General features: G+C 38.6%; 2 protein-coding genes across 2 annotated transcripts in view; one reads left to right on the top strand and one right to left on the bottom strand.

Annotated features, from left to right (window-relative positions):
- LOC134540305 (uncharacterized) overlaps positions 1 to 20,252 on the bottom strand; it is a 404,904-nt gene that overhangs the window by 366,501 nt on the left and 18,151 nt on the right. The gene's annotated exons all lie outside the window — the stretch shown is intronic.
- The window catches only part of LOC134540128 (repulsive guidance molecule B-like), a 131,297-nt gene continuing 124,506 nt past the window's right edge, over positions 13,462 to 20,252 (top strand). Inside the window, exon 1 of the mRNA XM_063382652.1 lies at positions 13,462 to 13,835. The gene's annotated coding sequence lies outside the window, so the exon portion shown is untranslated. The remainder of the gene's footprint in view (positions 13,836 to 20,252) is intronic.

Genomic DNA, 20,252 nt, shown 5'->3' with positions numbered 1-20,252 from the left:
TGACGGCATTTTATTAACACCCCGCCATCAATTACATTATGTAGCCTCGTCTACCTGCCGTACAATTAAACTCTTTTTACCCTTCCCAGAAAAAACCCCCGCGAAGGAAAAAAGAGAATTAAAAAAAAAAGAATCGAGCCATAAATCAGTCGCGCGGTTCGAAGGAATATATCTACGTGAGTTCGAGCCCCAGTTCTCACACCCTCTAGTCACACAACCCCCCTCCCCCTTTCCCCCATCAGCCCCTCCCCCTTGGCTTTGCCCCAACACAACGTTCTATACAGATTCTTATTCCGATGCCCCCGACCCCACAAATCCTCGCTGTTCAGGCCCTGAGCACAGATCTTAGTGTCAGGTGTGAACCGTGGAATGCTTTGGCTGCAGCCACAATGCACCCATGCGAAGGAGGGGGGGGGGGGGTGAAAAGAGGAAAAGAAAGAGAAACAAAATATCCCTACGCGGGTGTGGAGGCAAAAGTGGCGTGGGTACGCGCGGGCGATTTTCGACCTTGTGGACGCGAGAAGAAAGAAAAACCTCTGCCGTGAAAGGAGCTGTGTGTGTGTGTGTGTGCAAGTGTTTGGGAAAGGGGAGGTCATTTTTTTTTTTCCCTTCTCTTCCCTTTTCCTCTTGAGGGGGTGCGTGCCTTTATTCCACCCGCCTCACACGATTCCTTTTCGTCTTCAAGCCTCCCTTTTCCACCAGCTGCGGCACCCTTCAGGGACCAGTACCAAAGACACGAATTCTCTTCTTTTTTCTCTTCATTTTTTTTTTTCTTCTTCTCCTCGTCGTCCTCTCACGCCGAGAAAAGACGCGGGCAGCTTCTCTCCCCCCCCCCCCTTCTTCAATACCCCTCCGCTTCCCAACTGGCACTTACAAATTATATTTTTCCTGTATACATCATGAGTCTGAATTTGGCCGATAAACTACGGATGTAGGTTCATTACCACGAAATAAGTTGAAAACATGTATACGACTTACGGTCCAAAGTGCTTCCCAAGGTTGGTAGCTTACATGCCTTGGAAGTTGGGGTTGAAAGATACTTTAATTATTGTGAACAATAGAGAACGTATTTAAGATGGAACACTGAGCATCTGGATTACCTTTAATTAAACGAAGTTCTACAACTACCGCGAACTTTGTGACTGTCGCAAAAATAATTGCATTGAAATAATTACGGGTAGTAAATACGACACAAAAAAAAAACTTGGTATATCAAGATGTTATTCTCAATTTTATCGATGAAATAATTATTGCATCAGCCACAAAATTCGCGGTATTTGTAGAACTTCGTCCAATTAAACGTACTACAGATGCTGAGTGATTTTTTTTTATCTTAAATACTTTGTCTACTATACACTTAATATAACTCCAACATTGACTGACTGACAGAAAACGCAAAGCTTAAACTGGTGGGCCTGGAAACATAAAATTTTGCATAGGTGTTCCTTATATAATGAAGGTGGCCAAAAATAAAAATAAAAATTGATATTGGGTTAAATAGGGGATGGAAGTTTTTCATTTTTTAAAGTTAGAAATATTGAAATTATTTTTGAGGCCAGTGTTTATAAATAAAAGTCAGTTGTATCAGAGTTTTTGGTGATTCATCAAAAATGAGGATCAAATACTTTGCCATCGGGCACACGGCTAGTTTACAGCCCATACTTGAAAGACGTACACCAGCCTCGCGAAGCATTTCGTCGTGACGAACCCGCAGTAGAAGCTTTGAATATATATACTGTATAGAAGTCGCAAGTGGATAGGATTTACTCTACGTTTTTCAGGAGCGTATGATGAGCAGCTTGGGAACTTCACCGCTGCAGTGCGCTGCCGTAACGCCCTGTATCGTCTTAGTTCTTATTTACACGTTAGAGCGCAGCGCTGTTGCCCGCTGTCATTCCCCGCACCCCCCATCCATCTTTCACTGCAGCTCAAGGTCGTTCAGCAGGAGGGGGAAGGGGTGTTTGAAGAGTTCGACACTTGTCCTCTAGGGACCACCACGAGTCGATGCCCTAGAGATGGTGGTGATTGCGGCGGTGAATTAACCAACTACCTCAAAACCGTATTAGAAGTTTTAACCTGGGCTGGCGACTTCTATACAGTATATAAATATTCAAAGGTAGAAGACAGACTCACGCTGTATACGCATCTCCCAGCGAGGCGTGCAACGAGGCGCGGCAACATCGCCCCCTTTTGACTCGCTGGCGTTCCTTACACCTCGCTCAGCCGCGGGAGAGGGTGTCACTAATTGCTTAAAATAAACTATATTTAAAAAAAAAATTGGTTGTCTGTAAAGTCGGTTTACGGACGATAGTTTAACGTGACGTCATAACAAAACATTGATGAAATGATTGCATACTTTTATGAATAAAATTGAATCATTTTAATTGAATTATCACTATTTTGTATGGATACAAAGAAGGAGTGAAATGAAATCTACAATTTAATTGATAAATTTACTTTTATTTGCACTCATTAATTCAAATACGTTTATTACTTCAACGAAGGGATTATTTTAACTATAACTTTTATACATGTTTGCTATTTAACTTCTTCCAATCTGTGTTATTCTGTTAAGGATAGGACGATGAAAGGAAAAGTAGGAAACGAATGGGAGTGTTTCAAGTTTAATGTGCCTCGAAAAAGTCAAATCGATGGTTGTTCCAATCGAGTGGAAGAAAGATAGATGCGGCGCAAGCGTACAATGAGCGTAACGGGACACAGCGTAACGGGACAATGTGGGTTACGGGACACTTTTTCGTGCGTGCAGCCGGCGTTCATCGATTTATTAGACGTTTTCACGTCAAAAGTGAGCCAGTAACCTCGATAACGAGCACAATTATGTGTCCTCATGTTGCAAAAAACACGAGATTTGCACCCAAAATTTAACGTACAACTCTTTAAAATAATGCCAAGCGTCATAAATATACGCAAATTGTGTTTTCAACTACATTTCTTGACGCGAATAACACGTAGTGTCAGCAACCACCGCTAGAATTCGTTGCCGGAGCAGCCACGTCGATTATTGAATCATTCCATTTGGAGACCAATATTTTAAACTATGTAATGAAACGGCTCCGATAAAAGCGAAATAGACGAAAAAAAAAGTACTAAACCCCTGGCGTTGAACCTAATTTTCGACAAGGAATTTTATTCCAATCCAGCCCATCTTGTTGAAATTCACTAATCAGTTAATACTAAAAAATTTTGGCTTTGTGAAATTTCGTTCGCGCCATCCGCCCCAGATGGCAGCACCGTCTGTTAAACATTTCCCTTCCTTTACTTCCGTGGCTTTCACGAAAGTACTCCAACCAAATGCCGTACACCGAGCGCTAAGGTGTTTCAGATAAAAAAAAAATAGAATGTACATGGGCATTTATCAGCGGAGAGCGAGAGAGAAGAGAGAGAGAGAGAGAGATGCCTGGGATTAAGAAGCATATCACAGTGGAGGCAATTGTGTGATGAAGAACGTTATAAAAATGCAAAACTATATTTTATGGAAAACTTTTTCTGTATATTTAATATTTTTTTCTGATTGTTGCAGGCGTATTATAGGTCATAATATGGGCAGCAAACAACATGCAGGCACCGTATCCAGAGATGACTTACGTTGGTTGACACCAATTTCGAAAATTCTGTGTTCGTGGGGGTTTGTTTTAAACTCTGGAAGGAAAGAGGCCGCACCCCTTGTCTACGTCCCTGTCCCGTGGGTGGTGCGGGCCAAACGATTGGCACCCCTGGCCGCACCCCTGTCTACGTCCCTGTCCCGTGGGTGGAGCGGGCCAAACGATTGGCACCCCTGGCCGCACCCCTGTCTACGTCCCTGTCCCGTGGGTGGAGCGGGCCAAACGATTGGCACCCCTGGCCGCACCCCTGTCTACGTCCCTGTCCCGTGGGTGGTGCGGGCCAAACGATTGGCACCCCTGGCCGCACCCCTGTCTACGTCCCTGTCCCGTGGGTGGAGCGGGCCAAACGATTGGCACCCCTGGCCGCACCCCTGTCTACGTCCCTGTCCCGTGGGTGGAGCGGGCCAAACGATTGGCACCCCTGGCCGCACCCCTGTCTACGTCCCTGTCCCGTGGGTGGTGCGGGCCAAACGATTGGCACCCCTGGCCGCACCCCTGTCTACGTCCCTGTCCCGTGGGTGGAGCGGGCTAAACGATTGGCACCCCTGGCCGCCCGTGGCCAACCCTCATCAGGGTTCCGGAGGAGGGGCGGTCCTTCACGCCCTTATACTTCCCCTCCTCCCCCTCCATCACCAGACCTTGTAGACCTCCACCGCAAGGCTGCCAACCTACCGCCCTCGCGCCTCTTCAGACCGCGCCGCCGCTAACCGCCTCCGACACCTCCAAGTAGGAGGGAAATCTTGTTCCGTCACTCCCAAGGGGTCGCGCGCTCACTGGGTTCCGATAATGCTGACGAGCAGAGGCGTCAACTTAAACAGGAGGGAAAAAAAATTGAGCGAGTCTTTCAGTAGCCGTCAGTGATGTGTAACAACTAACCTCGGCAAAAATATATGTGTTTACATGTTGAAAATACACTCTGTAATACGAATCTCGGACGCAAAATTCAACGCAGAATTCTTCAAAACAATGCCGAGCGTGACGAATGTACGAAAATAGTTTATTTCAACCACATTTTCTAGACGCGAATCATCACTTAGTTTCAGCGCCCGCCGCTAGAATTCGCTGCCGGAGCATCTACTGCCGACCGCCGAATCATTCCATCTGCAGACTGTAGTTTTAAACTGTATAAATAAATGGCTCCGATGAAAGCGAAAAAAAGACTTGAAAACAAAAAATACGAAATCCCCGACTTTTGACCTGATTTTCGACAAGAAATTTTATTTAAATACTGCCCATCTTCATTAAACAGTTAATACTATATAGTTTTCCTTTGCCCTTGTGAACTTCAATTCACGCCTTCCGCCACAGATGGCAGCACCGTGGTTGCACGTTTCCGTTCCATGCGACTTCCGTTTCATTCACGAAATTACTCCTACCAAATGCCGTATACCGACAGCTAAGATGTTTACACGTCAAAAAAATCGTAATTTTAAACGGTACATTAAAAACCTATAAAACAGGTAAAATGTTATCTAACTCCAAACTGAGCAATTTGATTTCCGAGATTTCATGTTATAATATTCAAATAACATTCTACCCTCGTCTTAAATATGTCTACAGAATTAATTATTTTTTCTGAATTTTAGGTTTCACCACGATGTTGGTTATTTGCTTTTTTTGTCATTATTATTATTTGAAGACTGTTTCCATAAATTTAAATAACTCTTAGTAAATATCTCGTGATAAACTTTGTAACCCAACAACAAATGCAAGAAAACTATTGGAATACGTTTTCAGGAAAACCAATTGGTTATAATAGCAATGGCAATAATTTGAAATAAACAATTCGACACGTGAGACCCAACCTTAAAGCGTCAAATTTACTGAAGTTAACAACTGGTATAAACAGTGAGCGATAGTCATTGAAATAAACTGTTGCAATCCACGGATTCAAGTGAAGAAGTTATAAACTTATTTGGTGGTAAAATTCCACAGATTTGAAATAAGTTTTAACTATTTGGAATAACTTATTGCGTGGTCACGTTACTTTACAAAAGAAAAAGAAAAAAAACGTCGCGGCGACGTAGTACAGAGATGATGTATTTCGAAAGTCGATGTTCGGATGTTTGAAAGCACAAGAAAAGAGCCGTTACAAGTCTTTCGCAAGAGGTTTGATCAACTTCGTTAGATTTTTTTTTTCCTCCGCTTTATGAAGCTATAATCAGAACGGAGAAGAATGGCGGAGTGTTAGTGGTTGATGGGGAAGGGCAGGGGGAGGGGTTTGTTTGCAGGAATTTCACAGTCGAGCTCAAAACGAATAACAGATGTTGGCGAAAGTTGATAAAACTAATTGTCCTCAAAAATAAAACTACGCCAACGCCATAATTAGACTTTTATTTGGCTCTTTTATACACTTGCTGATAAAATGAAGAAAGTCGGTAAATAATTTCAAGGCCACATTAACAGACGTGACAGGGCAAATATCACTTACTAGGAATTGTTCATGTGGTATTTAAAACTCCAGCGTAATATTTTTTTATTTTGAACTTTTAAATTAAACATATTGATCTGTGTGAAGAACTTACATAATGACGAGCGTTTATACGATGGACAATATTTTTTTTTTTTTTTTTTTTTTGGATAGGAAAAGGGAAGGAAGGGGAGATATATCCCAAGGAAAGACAATTTAATGCCCTATGGATTTGCCGTCAGAATTTTGAAACCGAATAAATTAATATATTCTAGCTATAGTGCATCTCATTCTTAGATTCCAGCATGCATATAAATGTTCATTTACTTTCTCTTTCCAATGTACGAGTTTTACCATAAGCGCTGTTCTTGTCTTGCCAGAGAACAACAGAAAACAAAAACCTTTAAGACACAACTTTGTTATGTAGTAAAAATTAATTAAAATTGATCTGAGTCAATGTCTATTGTAAAGTAACATATGGAATGAGAATTTTGGAAATATATTTATCTGTTTTATTTTATCAATAAAATAATATTATTACTTTTTTATTTCTAAAGAGTCCTAATTCAAATACGCAATTTCGATTTCAAGTTTATTCGTCAATATTTTTTTAAAACATTTAATATTATTTTTTTATCTTTTCAGCATAGCACGAAATTTTATGGTGTGGCTTTTTATTAATAGTGACCGGATGTTACAAATTTTTTTCTCCTATGAAATAATAATTGGTTGTTTAACATTGAACTTTTTTTATTCAGAATGACTACAACTGTGATAATACTGTTAATAGACACTAATTCAAAGTCGTATACAAATAAAAATAATAGTACAATTCAACTAAATTAAAATATAATTATATAATTAAAGATGGTATATAAAATAATGTGTTTGCGCGTCTTTCAGTATCGGCAGAGATGTATAACATCTAACCTCGGTAAAGAGCAAATTCACATGTTCTTATGTTGCAAATACACTTATAATACGAAACTAGGACACGAAATTTAACGTAAAATTCTTTGAAATAATGCCGAGTGATGAGTATACGCAAATTATGTTTTCAAGAACATTCCTTAAAGTTAATCACGCGTAATTTTCTCACCTGCCGCTAGAATTCGCTGCCGGAGCAGCTACGTCTACTATCGAATCATTTGCTTAGCAGACCGAAATTTTAAACCATATAATGAAACGGATCCTATAAAAGCGGCAAAGAATTGAAAAAAAAACTCAACCCCGGTTTTGAACGTGATTTTCGACAAGGAATTTTTATTAAAGTAGGTACTGCTTATCTTGTTAAAATTCATCAAACCGTTAAAACTATAACGTTTCTTTTTGGCTTTGTGAATTTTGATTCGCGCCATCCGCCACAGATGGCAGCACCGTGGTTACACATTTCCGTTCCATGCGACTTCCGTTACACTCACCAAATTACTCCTACCAAATGCCGTAAACCGAGAGCTAAGATTTTACTCATCAAAAGATTTTTATTTTCAACGAGACAGACTACAGGAAGGGCAGTTGGTAGAGCGAGACAGAGGGATAGGGGTATTGAGCCACGTGACATGACAGCAAAGGTCCGAAGCCAGTAACAATACAAACCAACCAAACGACCTCCCGAGGTTTTAATATAAAAACGTATACACGAATCTTAATCATTTTAACATTCAGTGATAGAAGACTAAGTTTCTGCAATAGAGCGGGGAGGGATACGAAATTACCCGAACGCAAAGATGGAACGAATAGAAAAAAAAATTTCGCTACGAAACAAACCCAGTTTGCAAAATTTCCAGTTTTTTTTTATTTCTGCTTTTCAAGATTACTTTTGTTTTATCTCATGTTTTGCACATAAGCCTAAATTAGAACATCAATGGTACAAAGGGGACAACTTCATTAGTAAAACTTAAAGTGTGTGTATATATATGCACACTTACATACATATGCATACACGCACACATACCTACATAAAGTACTCGGCCTTTTTCTACTGCAAAGAATTTATGTTTATGTAAATGGGCCACTGTACCACACATTTATCTTCATTTCTCCGCCGTATAATGTTATAGTCACCGCTCGGAGGAGACACCGCGCTAGATGCACCAGCGAGCGTCGCACTTTATCATCCCGCCTCACCAACACACACACCCACCCCTGTGCGACGCGCCCAGGAATGCGGGCCAAACACCCCTATAAGCACCACACACCCCTATAAGCACCACCCTTGGTTCCCACCCTGTCAAAACGCGAGGACCCACGAAGTGGAGGATGTCGCCTTCAAAAAGTCCAGCCTCGTCAGCCACCCCAACGGATGTTTATTATTATAAGGTTTCCACGGAAGAATAATCTCCGAAACGTACTTTCAATCCTCGTAAATTATACCAACAACCAACAACACATTGCAAAATACTTTTGATGTGCTGGGACGGACCCAGGCGTTCCTTCATGCGGAGCAGAAATTGTAAATAGCGCCAAATCCCCCCTTCCCCCTTACAATAAGCAATAAACGTATCGGGAATAATTTGTTTTCCAGCCATGTACAAAGTAAAAAAAAAAAAGTAAATTATTTTTGATATCTAACCCCGTATACTTTAGCAATATTTACGTGTACGTTTACGGCCTCTACGAAAGCATGTCGTGCAGTGTCATCAGAAGCTGAGTTATAAAGATCATCATTGAAAACATATAATCAAAATAAAATTATATATTGTATAATTATTTTTTTTATTCGTCTTTTATTTTTTATTTCTTTTAGTCTAAATCATTTGTGTCAACCTATCACCTAGGCCCCTTCTAACTCGGCGCCAGGAGGATCCACCCCCCCCCCCCCTTTTTTATTGATCCGTCTCTAGTGATGTGCAGCTATAACGAATGATGTAGAAAATATTATTTTTCATTGATATTCACAATTTAACAAAGATAAAAATAAAATGTCACGTAATCATCCAATCAGTACAAATTTTTGTAAGTAACCACCCTTCTCCTGATATGTAACAAAATAATTTTTTTTCCATCCAAATAAAATACAGCCAACTGTTACAATACATACTGTTAGCTGAACAGAACGAAAGCTGTCTTAAAATTCATCATTAATTGAATTTGATCATCCTCGTACGCTAGGGTGACCAAATCATAAACTTGAATAAACGGGACACATCCAAGGAGGGTTTGGGGGCGATGCCCTCCAGCTAAAGGGGAGTCCGAGGCGCCTCCATCGAGACGTATTCATTGAAACATGCTCTTTTTTGCTAATTTGAGACCTATAAATCTTTTTCAATTTACCTATGGATATGTAATTTACTTTAAATAGTGAGGCTTATAATAAATAAAAACAACAATTTTGCAGTGAATACTTATTTATTATAAGTATTATGACATACTTCAAAACATAATTAAACAAGATAACTAAAATTGTTAGTCAAAGTTATGTTAAAAATCTTTAGGATTTAAATTGGGGATATTTTTCTTTCGTTCCAGCCAATTTTAAAACTTATTTCTTTTCCAATATAAAGTTGTAAAAACTAGAACAGTCCATTTTTAAATTGTAGAGTACTTGCAAGATTGCAGAAAGGGTATACACTCCCATCTTGTTCCTTTCATCCGTCCATTGAATGTTCATAAGTGAAACGATTCTTTCAGTATTACCATTATGGGCAGGGATCGCAAACACATACTGGCATATCTTCAAAAATTCAGAGTGCTGTTCTGGCCTGGTATGCGTTTTAAAAAAACAAACCCATTTTTTGTGACACAGGTGGTTTGTTTTATCTTCATCAGTCTATTCTTTAATTTTTTCTCTTACAAAATCCACTAATGGTGCCAGTTGATCAAATAGCAAAGTATAATTTATGTCAATGCTTTTTTCATTGAAGTATCAAATAGTTGCTTCAATTTGTTCCCAACTGGGGATCTCTTTCAAAAGCATCCATTTAAACTTTGAGAAAGTAGAGAATGGTAAACTCCATTTTTCAAGATACTGTATGCAGGTTTCATAACAGTCATTAAATTCAGTTCTGAAGTTAATTTCGTCTTGTTCTTGTTGCATAAAACTGCCACGCTGAAGAATGGATTTTACATTAAATGATAAGAACTGTTCCTCTTTTATTCTGGTCAAAGCTGTGAGAGTAGATTCCAATACATCATTAACTTCCATAACACTTTTTGTACTTCCTTCAATCTTTTTAATTCCTTGCTGAAAAATATTGAATTGGCTATGGACAAACCATATGTAGGTATGCCTCACTTAAAGGATTATTAAAAAATGTTACCAAAATGTTTGGAGCTTTTTTCTCGTCTAAAAAGAAATCCTTTAGAGTATCAAACAGTTTCAAAATTGGTTCTATTGCAGGCATCAAAGACAGCCAACGAGTTTTCGAATGTGCTGAAATAGTGTCATATGCGACGTCGATCATTTCACAAAATTCTTTTAGTCTCTCTGTTTGTAACAATAACAACACCCACACCCACAGCCACACTGACTTGTCTGACTCCGGTTGGATAGCCGCCTGCAGAGGAGGGGAGAGGGGAAGACGGTCCGAGGAGAGGCGCGACTAAAGTGTATCATCAACCCAACGTAAATACGGGACATTTAGGCGTCCCGGGAGACCTTTTCGGGACCCCGTGTACGATCATTAAAAAACGGGACAATCCCGTTTTTACGGGACGATTGGTCACCCTATCGTACGCCCAAAATATTTTACTGGCCCCAAGTAAATTTTAAAAAAATCGATAAAAGCACGTTTTCCATTGCATAATTGAAACAACTGCATCAAAACGTATCTTGCTTCCAAAAATATTTATTTCCAGTGTTTTGTTGATCCCGGTGAAAAAAACAAAAACATATTCGCTTTATCGTTTGGAGGCTGCCAGATGTATCTCACTATACTCGTGAACCATTTATTCCTACAAATTATTACAAGAATTTTACACATTTCAAACTAATAAATGTGCAATTTTGAATGAGTTTTATTTCGTATTTTCTCCAAAACCTTTGAAAATGGATATACTTAGATCTATTTTAATGGCAACCCTTCAAATTGAGACATGACAAATTAATGAATTTTGGGTGTCCATAGTCGCGAACGTCTTAAATATCTTGCATGATATCTGCAATAATTACATATATTTTAACTGATTGGTCGATATGATAGTAGGCTCAAAACCAGTGGGATACCAATTCAGTGATCATAATTTGGAGTCATGCTGAGGTGATCGGAATTGTCATTAAAATAAATCTATTTCCTGTTAAAAAATGCTATTTTTAATTGATTTAAATAAAATTTTTGCAAGTTTAGTTAAAAATTTTAATTTTATTTTTTTAATATTTTTTTTAAAACCAGCATTTTTCTTTTAACGTTCATTGAACAATCATTAAAATATTAGTTATAATGAGCAAATGTCATGTTTCTTTTCTTTATTGTTATCTTTTGATTCGTGCAAACTTCTAGGAAGACAAAAAAAAAAGGCGCAAAAAATATAGAGTTCAGGATTATGGTCATCACTTAATACACTTTTTCTTAAGTATAAAATTAAATAGCGTTTCTCTGACACAGATATGTTTCACCTGGTTTAATGAGAGTCTTTAATAAAATATTCTGTACCTTGAAACGTCCTTTCATTGGAATTACGTTAATGTACCGAGTAAAGATAAAATACGTTTTATACTCTGTTCAACTAAAAATATCACTTTTATTGACAACAGATTGAACGAACATCAGACTTTGACAGCTGATTATCGTGATGTAAATAAACAAAACGAACACAGATTCATTTAGCAGCAGACGATCTATCTATCTGTTAATGTACCAGCAATTATACTGAAAATTTAATCGAATTTTCAGCTGTCCAAGTCTTAATTTTTCTTGTGGTATCTATTGTAAAATTGTCGCATCTTCTTCAAGTGTCACTGGAGGTAATTTTTTACATATCATATCGGTTAAAGGTCCCGTGTACCAGGCAACACATACGGTGTGCAGAGATTCATAAAAAAACCACGTGATTTAAAAATTGCTCAAGATATCCGAATGGGATCTGTTTAAGAAAATATTTTAAGAATACGTTGAGGGCGGATGGGTAATTCTGTTTGTGTATTATGTTTTTAAAAAGCATTTTAAGTTCAGTTAAAAGTGGCCAGTTCAGGCCTTGCATACATCTTTATCTTCATTTCTCCGCCGTATACCTATATAATGTTACAGTTACCGCTCCAAATTTCATAGTTGTTCTATACACGATACACGACGAAAAGACTGCACGCCATTTCAAAGCCTTGCGCTTAGAGGCGACACTGCGCTAGAAACATCGCGAAAATCGCACTTATCATCCCGCCTCAAACAGACCCAATTTAACGAAAGCAGACGTTGGTGCTCAAAGTTTATTATATATGCATACACCTGAAAATTAAAATTAACAGTTTATTAGTTAATTAACATTTTAAAAAAAAACATTATAAAATTTTTGACAGGTCGTTAGGGTATGTTAGCTACATTTATAAAACGGGATACAAGGTTAGGTTTTGTGGACTATGAAAGAATTATAATTGTAATATATATATTCCATCCTTCATTGAAATAAATCATTAAAATTGATTAATAGTCATCGAATTGTGCGTGTCCTTGCAGTCGCGACAGTAAAGAATTTCCAAGAATTCAATGCCGCGTTTTTTATAAAAATAGGAATTGTAAGACCGTACATTTTTTTTTTCCCCCGACTTTTGTTGCCGAGGAATCCAAAAGGTTTCATCTCACCCTGCTCCACCCTTTACGTTTTTTTATTATTATTTTTTACTTTCTTTCTCATTTCTTATACACGTAGATGCCCGGCCAAGATGTTATTTATCGGGGGCTCCCTTTCTGCCGGATTTTGAGTGGTGGAGGGGGGGGGGGGGATGAGGGAAAGGAGCGTGGCTAATTCTCTTCTCTCTCCTCCGACACATCCTCCCTCAACTGCCCCCCCCATACCCCCGTCACCCTCACTTCGCACCGACGCCGGAATAAATTTCCATTCCGTCCCGAATCACCTCAGCCGCCCCAACAAAACCACGCCGGCAGGGGGCTCCGCCGCCCGTGCATCTTGGACTTGATTTTCCTTTTTTTCCCCCTTCCCTTCTCTCTCCTTCAGCTTTTCTGGCTTCACTTCTTTTTTTTTTGCTTCATCTTCCTCCGGCAATCCCACCACGTCTCCTCTCCCTCCTTCGTTTTCTTCCGCAGGATCGTTCTTCTCGCTTTGTGTTGATGCGCTTTCTGGCGCGAAGAAGGGGAGGGGATGTGTGTGTGTGTGAGAGTGTTAGGATGGGGGGGAAGGGAACCGGTCCACGGGCGGGGAAGTTGAAAGACTTTTCAAAAGCGGGAGGGGGGAAAGGGGAAGATCGCGCGATGAAAGAAGAGAGGGAGATAGCTCGGAGGAGGGGAGGAAGGCAAGGCTGGCTGCCTTGGCTGTTAGCTGCGCAATGTTGGCAGTGCCTGGTGGGCTACCCGACCGTGCGGTTCGGGGTATCTTATATCGTGTTTCTCCCCGCGAACTGTAAGGTTCTTCTATCCCGGCGGGTGTTTGTTGTGCTTCGCGAGGGCGAGTGTTCGGGACGCCCGGGTTGTTTAGCTTTGTTCACTCTCTACTCGCGGTGATTGTCAAACGTTCTTCCCCCCCCCCCCCTGAGACGATAAGTCGGCCGGGTACAGTCCCGTCGGCGACGCTGAAAGACGGGGGAGTGCTGCTGTCTCCTCGTCGGCGGATATCGCCTGCCGCATCGGGGCGGGTGTCACCCTGGTAGCCGGCGCGGTGTGCTCCGAACAGGCGCGACCCGCGCGCAACCTCGGGTGAGTCTGCGCTTCTCAGATGTCCCCCCCCCCCCCCCGTGTTATCCCCGATCAACAACATCCCCCACACCACCCGTCTTTTTCCTTTTCAGTCTCCGAAAGGGCTCACACCTCTTTTCTCGCAACCTCCTCGAGATGAATACATACCATGAGTACACCCACACACGTTCTAGTGCCTTTTTCTTTCTTTTTTCTCTCTCTCCTGAACCTCGCGATGTTATACGACGTCATAAACGTCCTGGTAAATCATTTCTGCTTCCAAACACGAACTTCACGGAAAACACGCGAAATTCTTCAGACGGTTTCCCCTTCGAGCGTTACTGTATCCCTACCCCCTATTTCCATCCATCTATGACGTTTTTTTATGTTTATTTTTTTTTTCGAAAACGCCAAAAAGATGTGGGATTTTAAAAATTGAATCGTCCGCAGTAACCTTTTTTATGCGTGTCTCGTGCTATTTTTTCGTGTCAGGTGCGATATTTCGCCTCGGCTCGTGGCTGTCATAGCACTTTGGGCCCGATCAAGATCGCTGATCTTCACGGTATCGACTCTGTGTGTAACATGTGGTCCACCCCCCCCCCCTTCACCCTCCCTCTCGGCACTGGCTGGTATTGTGTAAAGGGGAGGGGGGAAGGGTGGGGGGCGTCCATTGATCCGGCGGGCCTACGCCGTCGCGAGTAAAACAAACGAGGGGCCCGCGGCGGGAAAGTCTCTTTCCCCCTTCCTCTCTACCAACTCTTCAAACACCACGTACGTACGTACGATACCAGTTTCGTTACGCCGCGCCGCAATGGAAGTTATGAACAGATTTTTTTGTTGTTGGGGACCGTGGTATATTAGGTTTTTCGAGAGTGCCACGTCGATAAAAAAAATCGGAACATTGATGCCTACTTCTTTAACTTACTGAATTTTTTTTTTTCTCCTAACGATTCCGTACTAACGGTAGTTCATCGTTTTAACGGTTGCGTAGATGACATTTCAAATACTGTAAAAATAGTGTGTACACAAAGTTGAAACAGTAGATACGACAGTGTAGGTGATGCTATCAACAGCATCTTCAAGGGGAAATTAACACGGTAATCAACAACACACGCTTTCAGCTATCGAAAATGACAAAACAAAAATTAGATACATCAACATGTATGAACACCAAACTAATTCATTAGCAACATACGTAAAAGCAAAACTAAAAAAAGCCATATTTTGTAGTCATTTTTCTGAATTGTATACGGGGGCGTGGGGGGGGGGGGGATGTCCATTTAAGTTCCCGTGGTAATTTTATGTTACATACTTTTAAAGAAACTGTTATAATGGAATGGAGACCTGCAAAATTTCTTGTTATTATCTGGAGTGAGCCTAGTATTCTGAATACCAGGGGCGCAAATGGTTTTAACCGACATGAGTCATCTCTAGATACGGCGCTTGAATGCTGTACTCTGTCTATATATTTCCCTATATGCATGTGTAAAAAGCAGAAAACTTAAAAACAAAAATACAGAAAAATTTCCATAAAACATAGTTTTGACGTTAACGTTTATCAACCCCGTTTCACAGTCAACGATTTTGTAAAGCGCAAGAGGGTCCCATCAGTCAACTGCACCTTAATCCCTTTTCCCACTTTTATCCGTTGCCTTAACGCTCTCATATTCTGTACTAAATAACACTCAAAAAAGGCTTGATTTACGTGAACTTCCAGCTCGTTTCAGTACTAACAAGAGCCTCAACGTTTTTTTTTCTTCATGTATGCTTAACACCAAGATAAATACTTTGCCTCCTTCAGTATAGATAATCTATGCTTATTACTAAACCTGATTTTCATAGCTCTAGCCTTCAACTTAAGGTCTCCACCCCACATGGGCCCGCCCGGTATATATGCCCATGACGAATACCGTTACATACTTGAACATATATCTAATTTTGGAACATAGGTTTTTATTTGACACAACCAGAATAACGAGAAACCAGTTACATTAAAAAAAAAATATATATCGAATGAGCCAATCACATAGAATCCGACTGGGAGGTACAAAAAAAACACTAGACATCAAGCCAATGGACGGTATGACATCTCCTTACCTGTGTGCAGTTTTGTGCAGTTTGAACTGGTACCAAATATCGTAATACGACAATGTGGGAAACACTGACCAATTATCACTGGCGAAGCGCGAGAAAATTTACTACAGCGCTTTCAACATATTTTCACTCCATGCCGCTAGATGTCCATTACTCTGGCGCGCTTAAAACACACTGTAAAAAAAAAAACGTAGTTACACTCCACGCCGCCAGGTTTGCTGACATCACCTGTCTCACGTATTTCTTGCGAGTTTCCTATATTGTCCATAATACAATGTTTGCTGGTACCGGAAAAATAACACGAATTTTGCACGTCTCCAACCATTGGGCATCATGCCAAGCTTTTAGCATGGCCAATCTGTGCGAATCTCCAGCGGCGCGTGTTGGTAAAACTGCACCAGTTTTGACGAATCACAGGCGTGTTCCAATGGGCACGAACTACAGACGAATGCGAGAATGCTCAAAGCTCTTGGCCAGATAAGGATGAAATATTACTCCGCGTTCCCGCTGCTCCGACAAGGAAAAAAAAAAAAAGTGTTCTGTCGTGAAACTGTAGAAATAACTTTTGGGAGTGTTAAAAAAAAAAAAAAAAATGGCGTATGGCTTTCACTTTGCTTGTTTTGGCCGTTACGATTTCTTTTTTTAAAACTTCGATAAGTACATTTTCAGTATTGAAATTCAGTTCGCAGTCTTTTTTTTCTTGTTTCACACATGTTTTAAATTCTCGAATTCGAATTTCAGAGAGTACCTCGAATCCGAATCTAGGTGTCAAGTGTCGAAAATAATATAATATACAATACATGAAAAAAAAAATTATTAACTATGGTTTTGAAACATTCTACCCTTTAAATGGCTGTTTCACAAACTTAAATTTTCAGAATCAATACATAGTGTAATTTTATTTATATAATTACATGCTAAAATTACAATATCCTGTGGGATGGTAACATGATAAGTATGAAGAAAATATTTGACCTAGCAAACTCAATTTACCGAATTTCCTGTTATATTTCTCTTAGAATATTTTTCCTCGAATATAGAATCCTTCGAACACTAAGGATTAGACGATACTTCATCAAAGTAAGTACTTTAATAAGTTTAAACACTAAAATCTTGATAGGCAAATTATTTTAGTTGTTTTATAATTTTCATAAATACGCCAGTAATGTTTAGATACGTATAAAAACATGGCTGTCAAATTTTATCGTCTTTTTTTTTTATCGAATTTAGGTTGTAAGTGTTGCTAACCACGTTTCTGGCTGCATTAACTAGAATTATCACTTCCTAAATGAATATTTGTTAATAGAACTAATCAGACAAATACGTGAATATAAAATGACGTCAAGCGCGTTCTTAAAAATAAATTTTTCATGGCCTCATCGAAATGATTATCAGTCTAGGCTTGATACTCAGTACGATGGATCTAAGCAGTCTTTTCTACAATCCCACTACAATTTAGCTATATGTGTGTGGAATCATAATCAACTGCGTTATTGCTGGTTTATTTTATACGTAACTAGCGACCCTAATATCGTTTTTTAATTCTGAATGTTCAAAAATCTGTCCAGCCATTTTGGAGTACGTAAGGAACATACATAATCACACACACATACATACATATATATAAGTTTGTCATCAAATAGTTTGAAGCAGACTACTACCACCACCACCACCACCGAAATACCTTGCTTTGAATCCGTTAGAAGGCAGTCATTATCCGGATTAAACACGAATTTGTAGTTAGTGTGCGTGGAGAATATACCGCGTACTTAACGAGTAGTAAGCCAACTTCATTACTGCTGAAGTCAAATTCTCTTTCAAGTGTGCATTTTAATTCATGAAAGTAAACCTTTTGATTTTTTTCTCTGTTAAGCCTTTAATTTATTTTTTCATTTTAAAAACTTATTAAGTATCTTTGAAAAAGTTTATTCAAATACTCCTTGAATGATTGAGCACACTAAAAAAATAATTCCCAAAAATAATATCGCTCCAATTTTAAGAGTAGGTAGTAGCTGTAAGTTTTAGAACGTAATCAAATCATCTAGCTCAATTTACCTTACTGTGCATACCAAATAAATTTTATTTAACTTTAAAACATCAGCTCACATCAAAACGACGTTTTCAAAAATTGAAATATTTATTTTCTCGCATAGCAAATAATTTAATGTATGTACATTTTACTATTTTGGCTCAGCTACATTATTTTTATGTAGGTTGTATGAATGTGTATTTGCTTACTGCAACAAGGTCTATTTTTACAGGTTATGTCAAACCCAGATTTTAGACATTAGAATTTATTTTTCAAATTAACAAAAATAAATTAATAATTTTTACCGTTTGCTAATTGGTGGCAGTTCTGCTTTAGCGTGATTTCGTCAACTTTGATTAATTCGACCATGGCCATATTGAAAATTGGCGGCTGATCACCGAACAATTGAATACCAGCTGTAGTTCGTGAAAAAATGTAATTTTACCAGTTTGCTGTTCAGAAGAGTTCTTATTTCTGTGTGCGATGATCAAGTTGAGACAGGTTACGGTTTTGCATGGGGAAAATGTAAGTAAATTTTAGTTTCCTATCACAATCCGTTAGTTGCATACTTAACTGGCTGTGTCAATACTGATAACAAAATATTTTCTTACCATATACATATAAGAGTTCAAGCTTTTTTTTGTCGGTCTAAAACTATTTAAAGCCCTGGTACCATTAGGTGGTCATATGACGTGACCTTACCTGATTCTGGAATTGCATTGTAAGTGACGTCACTCTGTACGTGTCGAGATGGCCAACTTTAATATTTGGGGTCATTAGCAGGCTGGCAGAGGGTGTGGATTCCATTCGCCATTGTTTTGTGATGTCATGAACGACGTATGCCAAATCAAAGGTTAATCCAATGTAGCCTACGAAGGTACATCAAACAAACACTATTCGAGTTCATTGAAAATATATATTACACGAAATAAAACATATTAACAAGCAAAGTATGTTGTTAAAACATGCTCACTCACAAACTTTTGTCTGGCTGAAAATGTGTTTCAGAGCATAAACAAGAGAGGTGCATTTACATATTTGTCACTTTTTTTATTTCTTATTTTGTTGTATTAAATTTTGTTAGAATATATAGGTCTGCCTATTAAAGTAAATTTTATTCATAAAATTGCAATGCCAATTTAACGAAAGCGTATATTCACAAATAAAAATATGCAATTATTTCGATGAGCGCATGAAAATGTACATAGCCAATGTTTATTCGCAAACTCAGGATATTTCTCGACTTGAGCAGGAGCGTAACAAATTTTTGCGTATTTTCTTGAGTGGTTCTTGCCTGCCATTGTTATCTTTATTCTCAGCAATTAATTATGTTCATGGCGAACAACGAAATGTAAGATACAGTAGCTTAATAATTTCAAAATAAAACTATGAATCTTACAATATAAAAGTGCCCGTGAATATCTTTTAAATATTTTCTTTTTTTTAATAAGTAGTTTGTTTCAGTAATAAGCCAATAATGGGACTTAAGAAATTTAACATGCCACATGACTACCTATGTATATTTATCATGTTTGGTTTGGTATATAGTTTGGGAACTTTTTTATTTAAGTGTAATTTTTGTTTGAATATCTGGCAGCTTGGAAACAACAATTAAATTGTTTCTGTCTTTTGTTGGAATATAAGTATAGGACCTGTGTCGTTAGTACATAACTTTATATCAACATCTTAAATGTTCGTAGTTTCACCATTAAGCAAATTCCTTGAAAAACTAAATTTTGTTCCTTCAAAATCCGGAAATGTGGTGGCAACCTGATAAAATTCAGAGGTAAAAATCAGGATAAGTAAAATTTAACAAACTTTAAATTTTCGTTGATTGACAAGTGATAATAGACTTCTGACTCAATACGAGATATTTGCTTTGTGATTTATCTGTCCAAGGAAAAAAATATTATCTTGCCTGATTTTAAGAAGAATGCCGGGAACGGTTTTATCCACCGTAATCCAGTTAGTCTTAAAGATAAAAACTTCAATTTTGCAGATCAACAGAAAAAATTATCCCTTCACGCATGTATGAAAGGTTACTTTTATAAAAAGAAGAAATGGCTTTAATCATTATACCTATTGTTTCATATTTTGAACAAAGTTTGTGAAGAATATGTAAATTTTAGAAGTAAAATAACTAAATTACAATTTATAAATAAAGCAAATTAATTGCATTTATCATAGCAGCCACTCGCAACAAACTTAATAAACAATTTTGCCTTCTTAGGTAGGTTAGATTTATAAGAAATTAATTCAAACCAGCATTTTTTTAAATTACAATGTTATACATTATCTCTTTAAATCAAGCGCTA

This window comes from Bacillus rossius, chromosome 16, assembly GCF_032445375.1.
Source record: "Bacillus rossius redtenbacheri isolate Brsri chromosome 16, Brsri_v3, whole genome shotgun sequence".
Taxonomy (NCBI): Eukaryota; Metazoa; Arthropoda; class Insecta; order Phasmatodea; family Bacillidae; genus Bacillus; species Bacillus rossius.
This window is presented reverse-complemented; position numbering and strand designations above follow the sequence as displayed.